The sequence below is a fragment of the Pygocentrus nattereri genome, chromosome 14 (assembly GCF_015220715.1).
Source record: "Pygocentrus nattereri isolate fPygNat1 chromosome 14, fPygNat1.pri, whole genome shotgun sequence".
Classification (NCBI taxonomy): Eukaryota; Metazoa; Chordata; class Actinopteri; order Characiformes; family Serrasalmidae; genus Pygocentrus; species Pygocentrus nattereri.
The window spans coordinates 17,504,955-17,518,624 of record NC_051224.1 but is presented as its reverse complement, the minus strand read 5'-3'; positions in this window follow the sequence as shown (position 1 = coordinate 17,518,624).

Here is a 13,670-nt window from a genome sequence, read left to right as displayed (position 1 = left end):
CCAGAATCCATAGTGCCAGCAGTAAAATATGATGGAAGAGGGATAATGGTCTGGGGCTGTTTTTCAGGCTTTGGGCCCTATAGTTCCAGTGCAGGATTATGTTAATGCTACAGCATAAAAAGATATTTAGACAATTATCTGACTGGTCCAACTACGCATACTCATGGTTTGTGATGTGATGGTAAGATCGCAAACATTTGGACATATAATGTATACCGTATTATCAGCACTATGTCATTGTGACATACAGGGAGCTACGAAGTCTGTCATTTAACCCCAAAATGTTTCATGTCACAACATAATGTCACAAATAAATCAATGACACCTTACGTAGCTGTCATGTCACTGTTTATGGAGATTTATGTAAGTGACATGTAGCCTTAGGAGCATTGCTCTACAGTAAACAGTAATGTTATGTAATGAATTAGGACTGCTTTTGGTACATAAACCCACACAAACATCATACGAGGAGCTCAAAGAAATAATAAATTACAAATAAAGGAGGGATATTTCTATCTTGAAATCTTACCATGGTGGTGCATTTGTTGAGTACAGGGTGGATTTCACAGTGTGGAATTTCATATTCCCCAACATCCACATCTCTTTTTCTTTCTCTCCTATCTATTTTCCACCGTCTCTGACACTCTCATTCCTTTTTTCTCTCTTGATCCCCCCCCTCCCCCCCACCCCTCCCCCCCACCCATCCCTCCCCAAAGTCATTGTGTCCTAATTATCTCTGGTTGAAGCTTATTCCCCCTAAGTCATTATGAAGTTATGAAAGTGTAATTACTTATTCAATCTTCACAAGCGTATCAGGGCGTCTCTCTTTTATTAATGATTTGATAAAATGTCACGTCTCCTCTCCACTCTGCCTGTTTTGTCCTTTCAGTTACGCGCCTGGCCCCATGGGTAAGAGCTGTAGACTGAAGGAGAGAGTGTGCTTCTCTGAAGTTTGGAGTGTTCTGGGGGAACTTCAAGAATGGTAGGTGGAGATAAACGCTTGTGAAGTGGTGCCAGATGGCAGAGGTGGGCTGTGAATTCAGATTGTTCTTTTTTTTCCACCTTGTATCTCAGTGATATTTTTGACAGGCTTTGGAGAGTCTCTGAGGTACAAAGGGATCAGTAAAACAATAGCGTTTTTGAATAAACGTAGGTTTGTTAGGTTTGTTAACATGACAGTCCACCAGTGGGGTATCTACAGGCATCATGGTAACATCTTGATTGGACCCCTTGCTACTTATTGCTCAGTCATGAATACCATGTTATGCTTGCATATCCTAATATATATGTTGACCAGCCACTTTATTAGGAACATTTTTTTCTAAATTGTACCAGAAAGAGACACAAAACATGATAGTTGGTTGGTAATACATGACCATTTATGTGCCAAAACAAACCCTTCATTCCCCACCACCATTTCACCAGCACCACCAGCCTGAATTGTTGACACCAGGCAGATTGAATCCATAGATTCAGGCAGAATTCTGACTCTATCCTCTGCATATTCATCAGACCAGCAGACAGGAATAAAACCTGATGTGGTCTTATGCTCTTCTAGCCCATCTACATCGGGGTACGACGTGTTACATGGTCAGAGAGTCAGGCCATTGACCTCTCTCATCAATCAGGCATTTCCACCCACATAACTCACTGGTTGTTTTAGTTCTTCCACGATGCTGTGTAAACTCTAGAGACTGTTATGTGTAATACTCTCTGGAGATCAGCAGTTTATGGATTACTGGAACCATACCACAGTCAAAGTAGGGTTGCCACCTCAGCCCTGTAAAATTAAAAACATTTTTTTTTGCTTAATTCAATGATTTGGTAGTCATGCTCATAATTCAGTGTAGGGTAGATAACAGTCAGCTGTCAGCTACAGAACCAAATCTTCTCAGGTATCACCTTGTTGCCTAAACTATTGTGCACAAGCAGTGCACAATTCCCAAATAACTGTCCTTGTGCTGAGGCTAATATAAGCTAAACAAATAATGAGCTCCACAAAATGCAAAGCAATCTTCATTGTTCTTGCCACCCTGCATGTGTGGCAACCCTTGGGCAAAGTCACTTTGATCAAATTTGTTTACTCCATTCTGATGTTTGTTGTGAATATTAACTGAAGATCTTGACTCAATTAATCCTGTGTCTGTGTGATTTCGTCCATTGCACTGCTACCACATGATTGGCTGAAGCATCTCTTAAATGGTAACTTTACAAGTAAAGGCAAAAATATCCTTTAGTTTTTATATAAATCTATGTGTCTATAAACATCTATAAATAAATATTAAATGTATATATATAAACTATCTATAAACATATGTCCGGCTGGACACTGAAGGACGACTGAGCCCTCCTGCTACCCACTTCAGACCAGCTGCTCATGCCCCAGCTGCCACCACCTGCCTTGGACGAGCTGCCCACTCTACGCTGATGTTCTCATAGACTCCTAGTTATTCCTAATACCAATATTACTGCTATTAATATTAGTAATATAATCACTTGTAGGTAGTTTGACCAGAGGAGGATGGGTCCCCCCTGGTGAGCCTGGTTCCTTCCAAGGTTTCTTCCTCAGTTCTGAGGGAGTTTTTCCTTGCCACTGTTGCCCCTGGCTTGCCCACCAGGGGGTTTCTGTACATTCTTACAGTCCTGTTGAAACAGTCCTGTCTTTTACGAAATTCTGTAAAGCTGCTTTGTGACAACATCCGTTGTAAAAAGTGCCATACAAATAAATTTGATTTGATTTGATGTAATGAGATTTTTTTTAACAAGAAATTTTGGTGAATTTCTGTTGGTCATAATAAAATTCTGCAGGAAAAAAAGGAGCTACATGTTTATTTTATGCTGTTTTATTTTCTGTATTAAAAAATATATATGTATATATATATATATATATATATATATATATGTGTGTGTGTTTTTCATGTAATGTGATGATAGTTTTGCTAAAGGTTTATATAATTATAAATATTGTAAAGTTCTTGTTCTTACGTAACAGTTTTGTTGATCTTTTGCTGTGTTACCCTCCAGCCGTTTGCAATGACCGCATGCAGTCACACAGTTTCTCATTTTAATTTATGTACAGATTTATAACAGACATTGTCATTGTGCAGTGAAGCCGTCCTTCAACATCATTTTGCACCTCTGAGCTCAACAGAGGATCCAGGCCTGGACAGAAAGGATCAAGCTCTAATCCAGGCAGAATGTTTCAGAAGCTCCATCTTAGAGGAAGATTGTATTTGGTCTCGTGTGAGACCCAGAGAAGGACTAATCTGTGTTTAAACTGCACTCATTAGCCCAGCTGAAGAGGCATAGGGACCCTGCCAGAGATGCCTCATTAAATCATTAGCAGGCTGGAAGGCCTTGCGGCTGTCAGGAATATCAAAGCAATCCACAGAGACGCTTGCAGGCCTGATATAAGAGAATATGTTTGAAAAGTGGGTCTAAGACAGGCTTCCGAGGCAGGAAGGTCTTGAATGTATCAGGTTCTTCATGTAGTGCAGGTCTGAACAAAGAAACATTGTCTTATGTGATAATGTCATAACCTGAATTAAATAAGCTAAAAAGAAAAAATCTTCAACATTCACCACCATGTTTAGTGTCATTCTGTTTCAAGAGAAACTGCAGAATCTCTTAATGGGGAATTCCAACATTTCTTTCAACATTTACTGATTATTCAAGCATTTTTTCACACCATAGACCAATGTGATATGAAAAAAAATGAATTACAGAGAAACTTACTGACTTTAATTTCTTTACAGTGGTGGAGGAACCAGAGGTTGCGAAATATGGCCATTTTATTAACTATGCAAAACCACCGAATGAACCTACATGTCTTCTGATGTTTTATATGTAATAGTTTTAGACCAAAACCTTCTCAAAACTATACTAAAACAGACATCAGGCACCGTATCTGTCACCATTTCATGTAAGAATTTCTGTCAGGGATCTTTTAGAGGCATAAACACTTCAGACGTCTGGTTCCTATCACCACCACTGTAAACAAATCTGCCTACAGTTTGGAGCATTTGGAAATTTGAGAACATCTCACACCATCTTAACCATTGAATTACGCTTCAATTTTGAATACTGTGTGGACTTTCCCTTTAATTTGTAGCAGTTACCCTACAGCCACAGCTGTAGACAGGGTTCTTGCCCTTTCCTTGTGAACAAATTGAACAAATGCGTGAAAACAATATTCTAGACTTGACTGGTCCAGCACATTTAGAATCATGGCGTCTCGAGTCTGGCATAAAACGATAAATATATAGGATAGGATATACTTCGTAAATGTACTTTTACTGAATATGCGCTTTAATGTATGGAGACGGGCGCAGGACCTCCACACGTTCTCCTCTACAGAGGTAATGGCATCCAGGGTCACTGAGGAAGCCACAGCCGGGCCTGTTCCGGACGCTAGGGGGCGACTCGTACTTGTCCTGAGCGGCTGCGTCATGACATCTCAGCACAAAACGTATTTTGTCAGCGTTTTGGATCATTCGGGTTCAGTGTATTCAGTCGGGCCGGCGTGCAGGCTGTGCCCGAAGCTCTCCAAAACCTGCACCTGTGTTAAAAAGCCAGGATGGGTGACGTTCCCGGTGGAGGTGGAGTCTCCTGTGTGAAGCTCCTCGTAGTTTCAACACATATAAAGAAACCACATATTACTAATTCCTCTATGAAATGACCCAAAGTGGTCTAGAAACTGATCCCCAGCTTTAAAAGCCTGGACTCCGGCTGAGGTAACGTTAATTGCTGCTTGTTGACATAATTGGAGCCGATTAGCCGCCATCTTGGCCTTCTCTCCCCGCACCCTTTCCCTTTTCTCGCCTTTTTTGGCCTTTGTAGTTTATCTCGCTGGTTTCTTTTTCCACGATAAGATGTGTTGTTGAGTTTTGTTTGCTGCGTTTTAGTCATTGTATCGTTCCTTTGTGTTTCTCTCCCTGAAGCAGCTTCTGCTTCTTGCTATGCCGCCTTTTTGTAAATGTTCTAAAAACAGTAGCGGGTGTGGAAAATACTCCAGAATTTGTGCTTCAATATTATACTTTTTGGACGGGTGGAAATTGAAATGGTGTCTTCCTTCACTCAGTTACATTTCCCAAAGTAAAAAAAAAATCACTCGTGAGGAGGAATTTGTGCCAAATTGAAATTCACAAATCGCTCACTGCAGTGATGAAATGAAAGTGTAGTTTCTGCTGAAAAACATCCCAGAAACCACTGAGCTTCTGTGTTTCTGGTGCTGGTAAATAGTCACTCTGGGTCCAGTCCAGTCTTATCCACAAAGCGCCTCTGTGGCCACAGGTTTGCATTCCAACAAGGCAGGAGATCACTTGATCAGCAGTTTGAATACTGAAACCAACTGATTCAACGAGGACAATCAGGTGTGCTTCAACTTACATTGAGGGAAAACCTGCAGCCACACTGGCCCTTTGTGGCAAAGATTGGACACCCCTAGTTTAACATGGGTGCTCAGTCCTGGTTTTGAAGATCTTCCACCCTGGAGGATTCCGATCCAACCAGCACACCTGGGTCTTATGATCAGTTGCTCCTGAAGGCCTTCATTAATTGTATCATGTGTGTTTAGATGTGGAACTAAGCTGTGTAGGGTGGTAGATCTCCAGGACCAGGACTGGGTACCCCTGGTTCAACAGGCGTTCTGTGACCGACTCCAAGGGGATCTAAAGGTGTTCTACAGGAAGCTAGTGATCTCTAATGGAAACTGTTAACCTATTTTACATAAGTATGCAAAACAGCCAGTGTTTAAAAAAATAATGGTTTTAATGAATTTTTTTCAGAACACTTGACATTGTTACCCTGATAGCAAGAGGATAGTGGGAGTGTTTTTTGGGGCAGTTCACCAGTGAGTATTAGACTAAATTTCTCTTATCATTGCTCATTTTCCACTCTCAATCCAATTTATTATTCAACACAATCCAATTATTTTTCCTTCCTTTCTATGTTTAATGCTTTATAAATTAATTTAGAAAAAATTTTAATCCAGCACAGTGTCCGCAACATTTTTCTGTAAAATCGTTTTATATTAACCCTCGTCATTATTTTTTTTCTCTGTTGTTTGGGATATTTGTCTTGGCTTATTTTCCAAAATTAAAGGCTCTATGCATTTAGAATATGAGGAGATTAAAAACTAGTTAGAGCTTGTATGCAGGACAGTAATCTGGGTGATCCAAGGGTGGACCAGCAGTGGCAAACAGTCAGTGGGGTGCTGACTTTATTAAGCCAGTTGACCGATATGCGCTTGCTATCTTGCTATCTGGGCGTTCTCGATTGTGAAAATGAAACAGAACCCCTTACATTATTTTCACTTTGTCTCTTTGCTGAAAACACAATGCATTAGGATTTGCATTTGAAAAACATTGTTCAGTTCATGTCAGAGTTCAATACAGTTCACCTTGTAAAGAACACACAGTTGTATTGCTTTCCATTGTAATTGATGCTTTGCTTGTCTTTTTGACACATTTCTGCATATTAGTGTTTAAATGCAATCTTTTGTGTGCATTGCATTTCATTGTTTTGGTTGCATTTCCATTAGGCAAAAAGAGGTCAAGCAACAGGAAAACATTGTAGCAGAGGTTTGTTTTTCATTTTTGGCAGTGTTTCAGCATGTCACAGATGGAAAAGTAATGTGCTTTGTTGTATTTGTTTTCACTGCTGTGATTGCATTTCAATGAGGTAAATCTGTTACTGCAAGTAATAAGTATTACATAGTTGAAAGCAACATATCCTTGTCTTTGTTACATTTCAAGGTAGGCTGTGTTCATTTCTTACACATATTCAGCATCTTATTTTTTACATGCAAATCCCCATGTGGTCTTTTTAGTGAAGTGAAAACGTAAGGGAGGTATTGTTTTTCATTGTTTTTCACGTATTCTGCTCATCACCATTGAAAAGTAATGTTGTGGGCAATGCTTTTCACATTTTTCCACTGTAGTGATTGCTTTTCAATTTGGCACAGATATCTTTCCATAATTTTACTCCTTACATTTTCATGTAGACCTTCAAAATAGTTTACAAATATCTGAATTTCAAAGACAGAGTTTATCTTTTTTTTCTGACAGGCAGTGAAGTTGAAGTGGGCATGTTAGAGTGGGAATACACAAATTTTTTTTCTCAGCTTCTAAATACAGCCTGAAGACTTTCTTATCCTAGGACGATTCTGTGACTGATTAGTGACCATGCACATTCCTCCTTCTCTAAAGAGGGACAGGACATAGCCACCTTAAAGCAGTGGTCACCTGTGCATTGATGTTAGCTCATGGGGGCAGGATGTTCGATGCAGGTTGGAACTAACCCTGCAGTAAAATAGATCTGCAAGTGGGAGGTTGGTGACAACTACTTTAATAGGATAGTGCTACCAGTAAGTGATAGCATTTCAGTATACACACAGCCAATAGAAAGAGGTTGAGGAAGCCCACCTGGTCCATAACAATGTTGTGATTTGTTTTATATATGCATATTTGACTAATGTTAAAGTCTCATTGTTTTACTGCATATAAATGCATACATAAAGGGAGGGGGGGGGCGGAAAGCTGGCAAGAATGCCTCTAGGGTACAGTTAAATCATGATAATCAGATAAGTGAATCAACCAAGTTTTATTTGATCTTATTGGTTAACTTAAGGTAAGTATTAGGACAGTTCATATCAATCTTTTTCTTTTTTAAGCTCAATGAATAACTTCATAAATCTTTAACCTAATTTCTTTCAAGCAGAAAATTCAACATTATAGGCTGTAAATTTATCATCCTCTACTAGTTGGTCAGTTGGTTTTAGGGGAGTTTACAACTGGGAGTGCTCTTTTTGTGATGTTGAAACTTCATAAATATCTCCTAGTTTTATTCTACTAGGACTTCTCTGAGGTGGTCCTAAATTTTACTACAAACATGCTCGCAGATGAGTAGTGATGTCACAAAGTGGTGCCCAAAATATTTTGAGAAACGCTGGAGCAGCCGCTTGAGGGAAGATACTGTATGTCCAAGTTGGGTTCAGGCCCATGGGCTGTATCTAAAATCAGATACTTTACATTCTACTATATACTAATGAATGCACTTCTAACGGTCTGCTGTTGTGGCCATACTACTTAGTCTGTGTTTTTTGTTGAGGCCCAATGCCAGGCCTTGGGTATGTTGTACAGAGACCAATTTGAGATTCTGCCATTGTTTTTTAGTGCTGCAGTTTGAAACCCTTAGAAGTCTCCTACATAGGCTTCATTCATGCTGTTTGGTCTTTTGGTTGTTGTGTTGAATACAGAGAGCATTGTGTCGGCAGACTCATCGCTTCTTCTGTTTTTCTTCCCCTGTTGCAGTACCATGATGCTTAGCTTAACATCTGTCCTCATCCCTTAGTGACACTGACATCTGCTCTTAGCTGGACCAGTGCTGTTGTGTAATCACAGGCTCTGCCCAGTCATCAGCCAGCCAAAGTCACATGATCTGGCGCAGATGCAAGTTCTGTATGTTGTTGTGTCTGTGCTGTGCATCCTAATGGAAGTGGGCCTGCCATATGGTGTAGTCTTATTTTCAGTGCAGAGTGTACAATCTGGGAGATCTAAATGCAGGTCCTGGAGGGGCAGGGTCCAGCAAGCACGCCTGATTTAACACATCAGTTTGTTGCCAGTAGTAACACGTTTATTAGAGCTTTCAGATCTCTAGGCTGTGCTGCACTCTGGACCCAGGTTGAGCTCCTCTGGTATATAATCTCAGATATTTTATTGTATGCATGCAGTAACCTGTTTAGTAGCTTATGTTGACATTGCAAGCCTTGTCCCTCAGCCTTATTGCTCAGATTCATTCTTTCTGCCTTGATGGTTTACTTTGTGAGTGACTCGTGCCGGACATTAGCTTAAACATATTAGCGTGAACTCGCCTGCATGTGCACATTTTAAAAATCAGCAACATTTCAAGACTGCAAAATGTCTTATTTGCTAGACAATAACTTAGTGCCATTTTCATTGCCAAGATCATTGTACTAGAAATTTTCTGGCAGCTTACGTTTACAGCATTTAGCAGATGCTCTTATCTAGAACGGCTTACAAAAAGACAGCTTGATGTCCTTGACTACTGAGCAGATCTGCTACTAGCACTGAAGTATCAACATTAGAAGTTGGATGCTGATAGTGATGCGTATGTGCACTAAAAATTATATAGTGATAAAAAGTAGGGGTACCCAAATAACTAGAGAACTGGAAAAAACTTCAAAATACGGTGTACTAGCCAAATAAAATAAACAATAAAATGAAACCTAATATAATGATTGTGATGCTATAATTCTAATTAAGTATACAGTGCACTACACCACTAGATATGTGCGTTGTAAAAGCTGTAACTGAACAAAAGGGCTACACTCGTGCTCAGTACCATAGCAGAACATGACTTGCAAGTAGCTGGGCTTCAGCCTGACTATGGATACATTGTTCCCACATAAATTGAAAAAGCAGGTTTCAGGTCAACCTAAAAAAAAAAAAAAACTTCCTGTGTCAGCTCCAGGTTTTCTGTAATATGTAGAACTTTGTTGCAATAGATGAGTTTTAGTGTGTAGATCCACAGCGCAAACACTGTATATAATGGCTGTAGCAGTCACGGTGGCGGATCACTTGTCATGTAGAAGAGGACAGCAGCGGAACTGCATCGATTTTAGAAAGAGGGAGAAAACGGATGCTCTGCACTCTGGGCAAAGTAATGTCTCTCTCTCTCTCTGCTCCCAATAAGCACCACTCACATACTTTATTTAAGCGAGCTTAAAACATGCCTTGAATGACACAATGCAAAATAGTTTAGAAGAACAAAAAACTTTTCTCCATTGGTTCATACATCAAAGATGCTTCAAATCAACTTCTTCACTTAATTGTTTTGGGTACCCATTCAAATACCCTTTTCAAATCCATTCCTGTTTGGGCCAGACCTGTAAATGTTAATACTGAAATATTTATGGTAGTTACAGCTCACACATATTTACTGCTATTTTATAATGATCACAACCAGGATATGGCCTTACTTTGAAGAAATACTGCACCTAGGAGCTACTTTTAAATGGCATTTGAAAACATCAGATTTTTGTGACCCCACAGTGCCAAAAAAATAAAATCTGTCACATTCAGGCAAAAATCAGGTTTATTCTACTTCAACCTTGGAAAGTAAACAAAGCCTTAAAGCTGCACCAGAGAGATAATGTCTCATATTAGGCTTATGTTGGCTAAGCTGCTGCCAGCTATCTAATGTCAGGTTAAAACCTCTAAGTGCATTAATTCAGCACTCAAAATCATTATATATCAAACTAGTTCTAGCTGTTCCATGTACTCTGGTGGATGACATCCTACTTTTAGCTCCTATACACTGCTGTTTAAAAGTTGAGATTTTTCAACAGGAAATGGAATAGAATACAGATGTGCAGTGATAGGAGTCACTTATATCGGCGTATATTTACTTTTTTTTTTTTTTATTTTAAATCTGCATCGGACAGATGTTTAGATTTGACCAATAAGATCAAAAACATACATGTTACTGTTCTCAGTAGTGCTAATCCAGGGAACGCTGGATCTAATTTCTGCATTTTAAAAACGTTTGGCCAGACATACTGAATATCAGCATTGGACACTATTCACACATTGGCCCATACCCATATGTAAAATCACATCTGCTGCAGATTCATTTATAGGATGATTCTACTATGATGCTCTGCAATTTCACAGGTTTCAAATAATTAATAGGAAGCTGTAAAACATTGCTCTTGTCTGGGGGGAAAAAAACCTTGTATCTCAAATGACCGCTTTATAGGAAAAGGAAAAACTTTCTTTACTTTTAATGTAAGTCAATGGAACCAGACTTTTTTCTAATGCATTTTGTGCAATTTCTTTTCCATTCTTCATGAAATTTATACAAAAGGGCAACAGGCATCTTCAAATTATGCCAAAAACTGAAAAACGATAAAAATGGAGATATGAATTTTTTCCCACAGCAGCGAAATGTTGTGTCCAGAAAACAAAATGGCATAAGTTACCCAGGGCAAAGTTTATAATAAAATTAGTTATGATACAATTAGTATCCAGAGTATGTTTGAAACTTGCTTTTCAAATTCCAAGTTAGATTTTTTTTTAATTTCTGCATAATTAAATCATTTACATGCCAACAGTCATTTGGAGTGGTTTGATTTGAAATGCACCATTGTAGAGAAGGTTAGAATTGCTCCTAGCAGTGATGATGGGCAGATGAAGTGTTTGATGCCACTAGAACCTTTCAACAAATTGCAACAAATCTCACAAATTCCCATTATTTCATGAGTTTTGAGATTTTTTTTAACATTTTAACATCATTATATAAAAACAGACATGTAGGTTCACTGGGTTCACTGGTGGTTTTGGTTTCTAAATAAAATGGCTCTGTCTGCATTCTAGACATCCCAACCCTGACAACACCAAAGTAAAGAAATCTGAGCAAGTTTCTCTACAATGTGCCATTTCCACTCCAAAAGCATCTTAAAGGCTGATTATGCAGAATTTCTGAAAAACTGGAAGAGTTCACCTTTTTCTCTCTGTGTAGGTGAAATTGAAAGGTAGATTGCAGTTAGGGTTGTATAGGCAGCTGTAAGCAACTCTGTCCACAGCAGAGTAAAGGGAATGAGAGAATAAGAGAATGAAAGAGTGCAGGCTGAGAGAGGTGTAGGAGAGCAGAAGGGAGAACAGGACAGGGAAATAATAACTAAGGAACACATCTAGAAGAAAAAAAAAATCTTCTTTCAAATGGGAAGGCATTTATGATGCGCAGGGAAAAGTCAAGCTCCTCTTTCTGCTTTTCTCTTACTTTGAAGGATAGAAGAGTCTGTCTGCACCCTGTGGAGTGGATCGATAGTCCAGGTTGTAGTTTTGCACTGCCTTTCTCCAGCATGTAGCCTTTTGATTCTGTACTAGGCTGTGTCTGAGTTAGGGATGTGTCGATATCTGCAATTTTTTTTGTCTCCAGACTGGGCATGAGAGCATAATTAATAAATAAATAAATAAATAAATAAGTGTGTGTCACCTTGCCCCTTTCAACTGAGTTACAAGGGGTAGTAGTTGAAATCATCCCATATCAAATTGAGCAACTCTCAAATAAAAATTAGTATTACTTCATTAACAGCTACTACCGCTGCTCTGTAGGCAACCCTGCAAGTCTGCAGTGATGGCAGAGGAGGGTAAAGTTCAGCTACCTCACTGCTGGCCTTTAATTACATTTAGGACATTATATGCCTTCAGAAAAGGAGGGTGCAAAAGCTATTTATCACCACCCACCCCTAATTCTTCAGTGATTATGAAGCTGAACCCAGCTGCTCAACAGCTCTGTTGCTTGCTCTATTTTTCCTGTTCCACCTTGTCAGTTACATTCTGGTGCCTCAGCAGTATAGACTAGTTTAAGGTGGAATGGTAAATTTAGCTAGATGGCTACCAAGGGGTGAAATGGGATTGGGTACACAAATGCAACGTATTTCAACAATTAAATCATTAAATTCAAACTGTTTTTCTGTGAAGTGCAGTAGCTAGCTATGCCACATTAATAGCCTTTGACCAAGTGAACAGTGGGTTTTGTTTCAGAAAAGCACTTTTTTGTAAATAAAATACATTTCATAGTTTTGATCTCATGTTCTTCATCTCTTTCAGAAGTTGCTGTAGCATAGTGACTGTAGGAATCAAATCAGAGACTAATCTGACGAGCTAATATTTTAAATATTATTGAATATTGGTATTCGTTTACTTTCTGTAAGTATATGAGCGTGGTATCTAGCCTATAGCTCATTCCAATATTGTCATCCCCACCTGATGGTAGATTGATGGGGCAGCTGTCCACAGGGCATGAATTCGCTGAATGGTTTGTGTATGTAAATGTGAATTCTTTGCTTTGATTTGCACTAGAACCTGAACCTAATTTAGTTGTACTCTCCACCCATTATCAGAACATAAATTGAAGGAATATCTTTTGGAAGAATGGTGTTCCATCCATCCAGTACAGTTCCACGGACATGTAAAATGTACTGCAAGGCATGTTGAATCTGTGCTGGTAGCTTGTGGTCGCCCAACACCTTACTAAGATATTTCGTTTGCTTTTCATTTAACTTGACACCCAAATTTATAACTATGTACCTGCACTGGAGCCCTGAGTGACTACAGATGGCAAGAATCAGCCCTCACTCTCTTTATTGAATATGTAGCCTGTTGATTGTGTTCAGAAGACTGATAAGAGTGGTAACAGAGAAGTGTGGCAAATGTGCTTTCACTGTGGCTTCAGCGCATGACAGGCCGAAAGCACCGCGGCCGAATGTTAAAGATAGAAAGTGTGGTGTCATCTTTTGTGCTGTGAGAGAGACGAGTATGATCTGTTCCTTCTCTCTCTCAGTTGTGCTGCCAGGTCCTGTATGCTTTCATCCATTTAGCATTTGTTTTCTCTGTTGTTCTTGAACTAACACATCCCCACTTCCTCCAAAATCCCTTTTTTGCTGTCATCTTCTTTCTCATCTCCCTCTGCCCTCGCTCTTTCTTTCCTTCCCTCCCCCTTTTTTTGTTTCACTCCCTCTTTGTAGACTGTCTCTTTCTATTAGTAGACACACTTGTAGCCTCTACGTCTTGCTCTCTTTTTAACACGCACATATACGTCCCGTGTGCCCACTGAGTGGGACACTACTGTCCTGTCACACCACA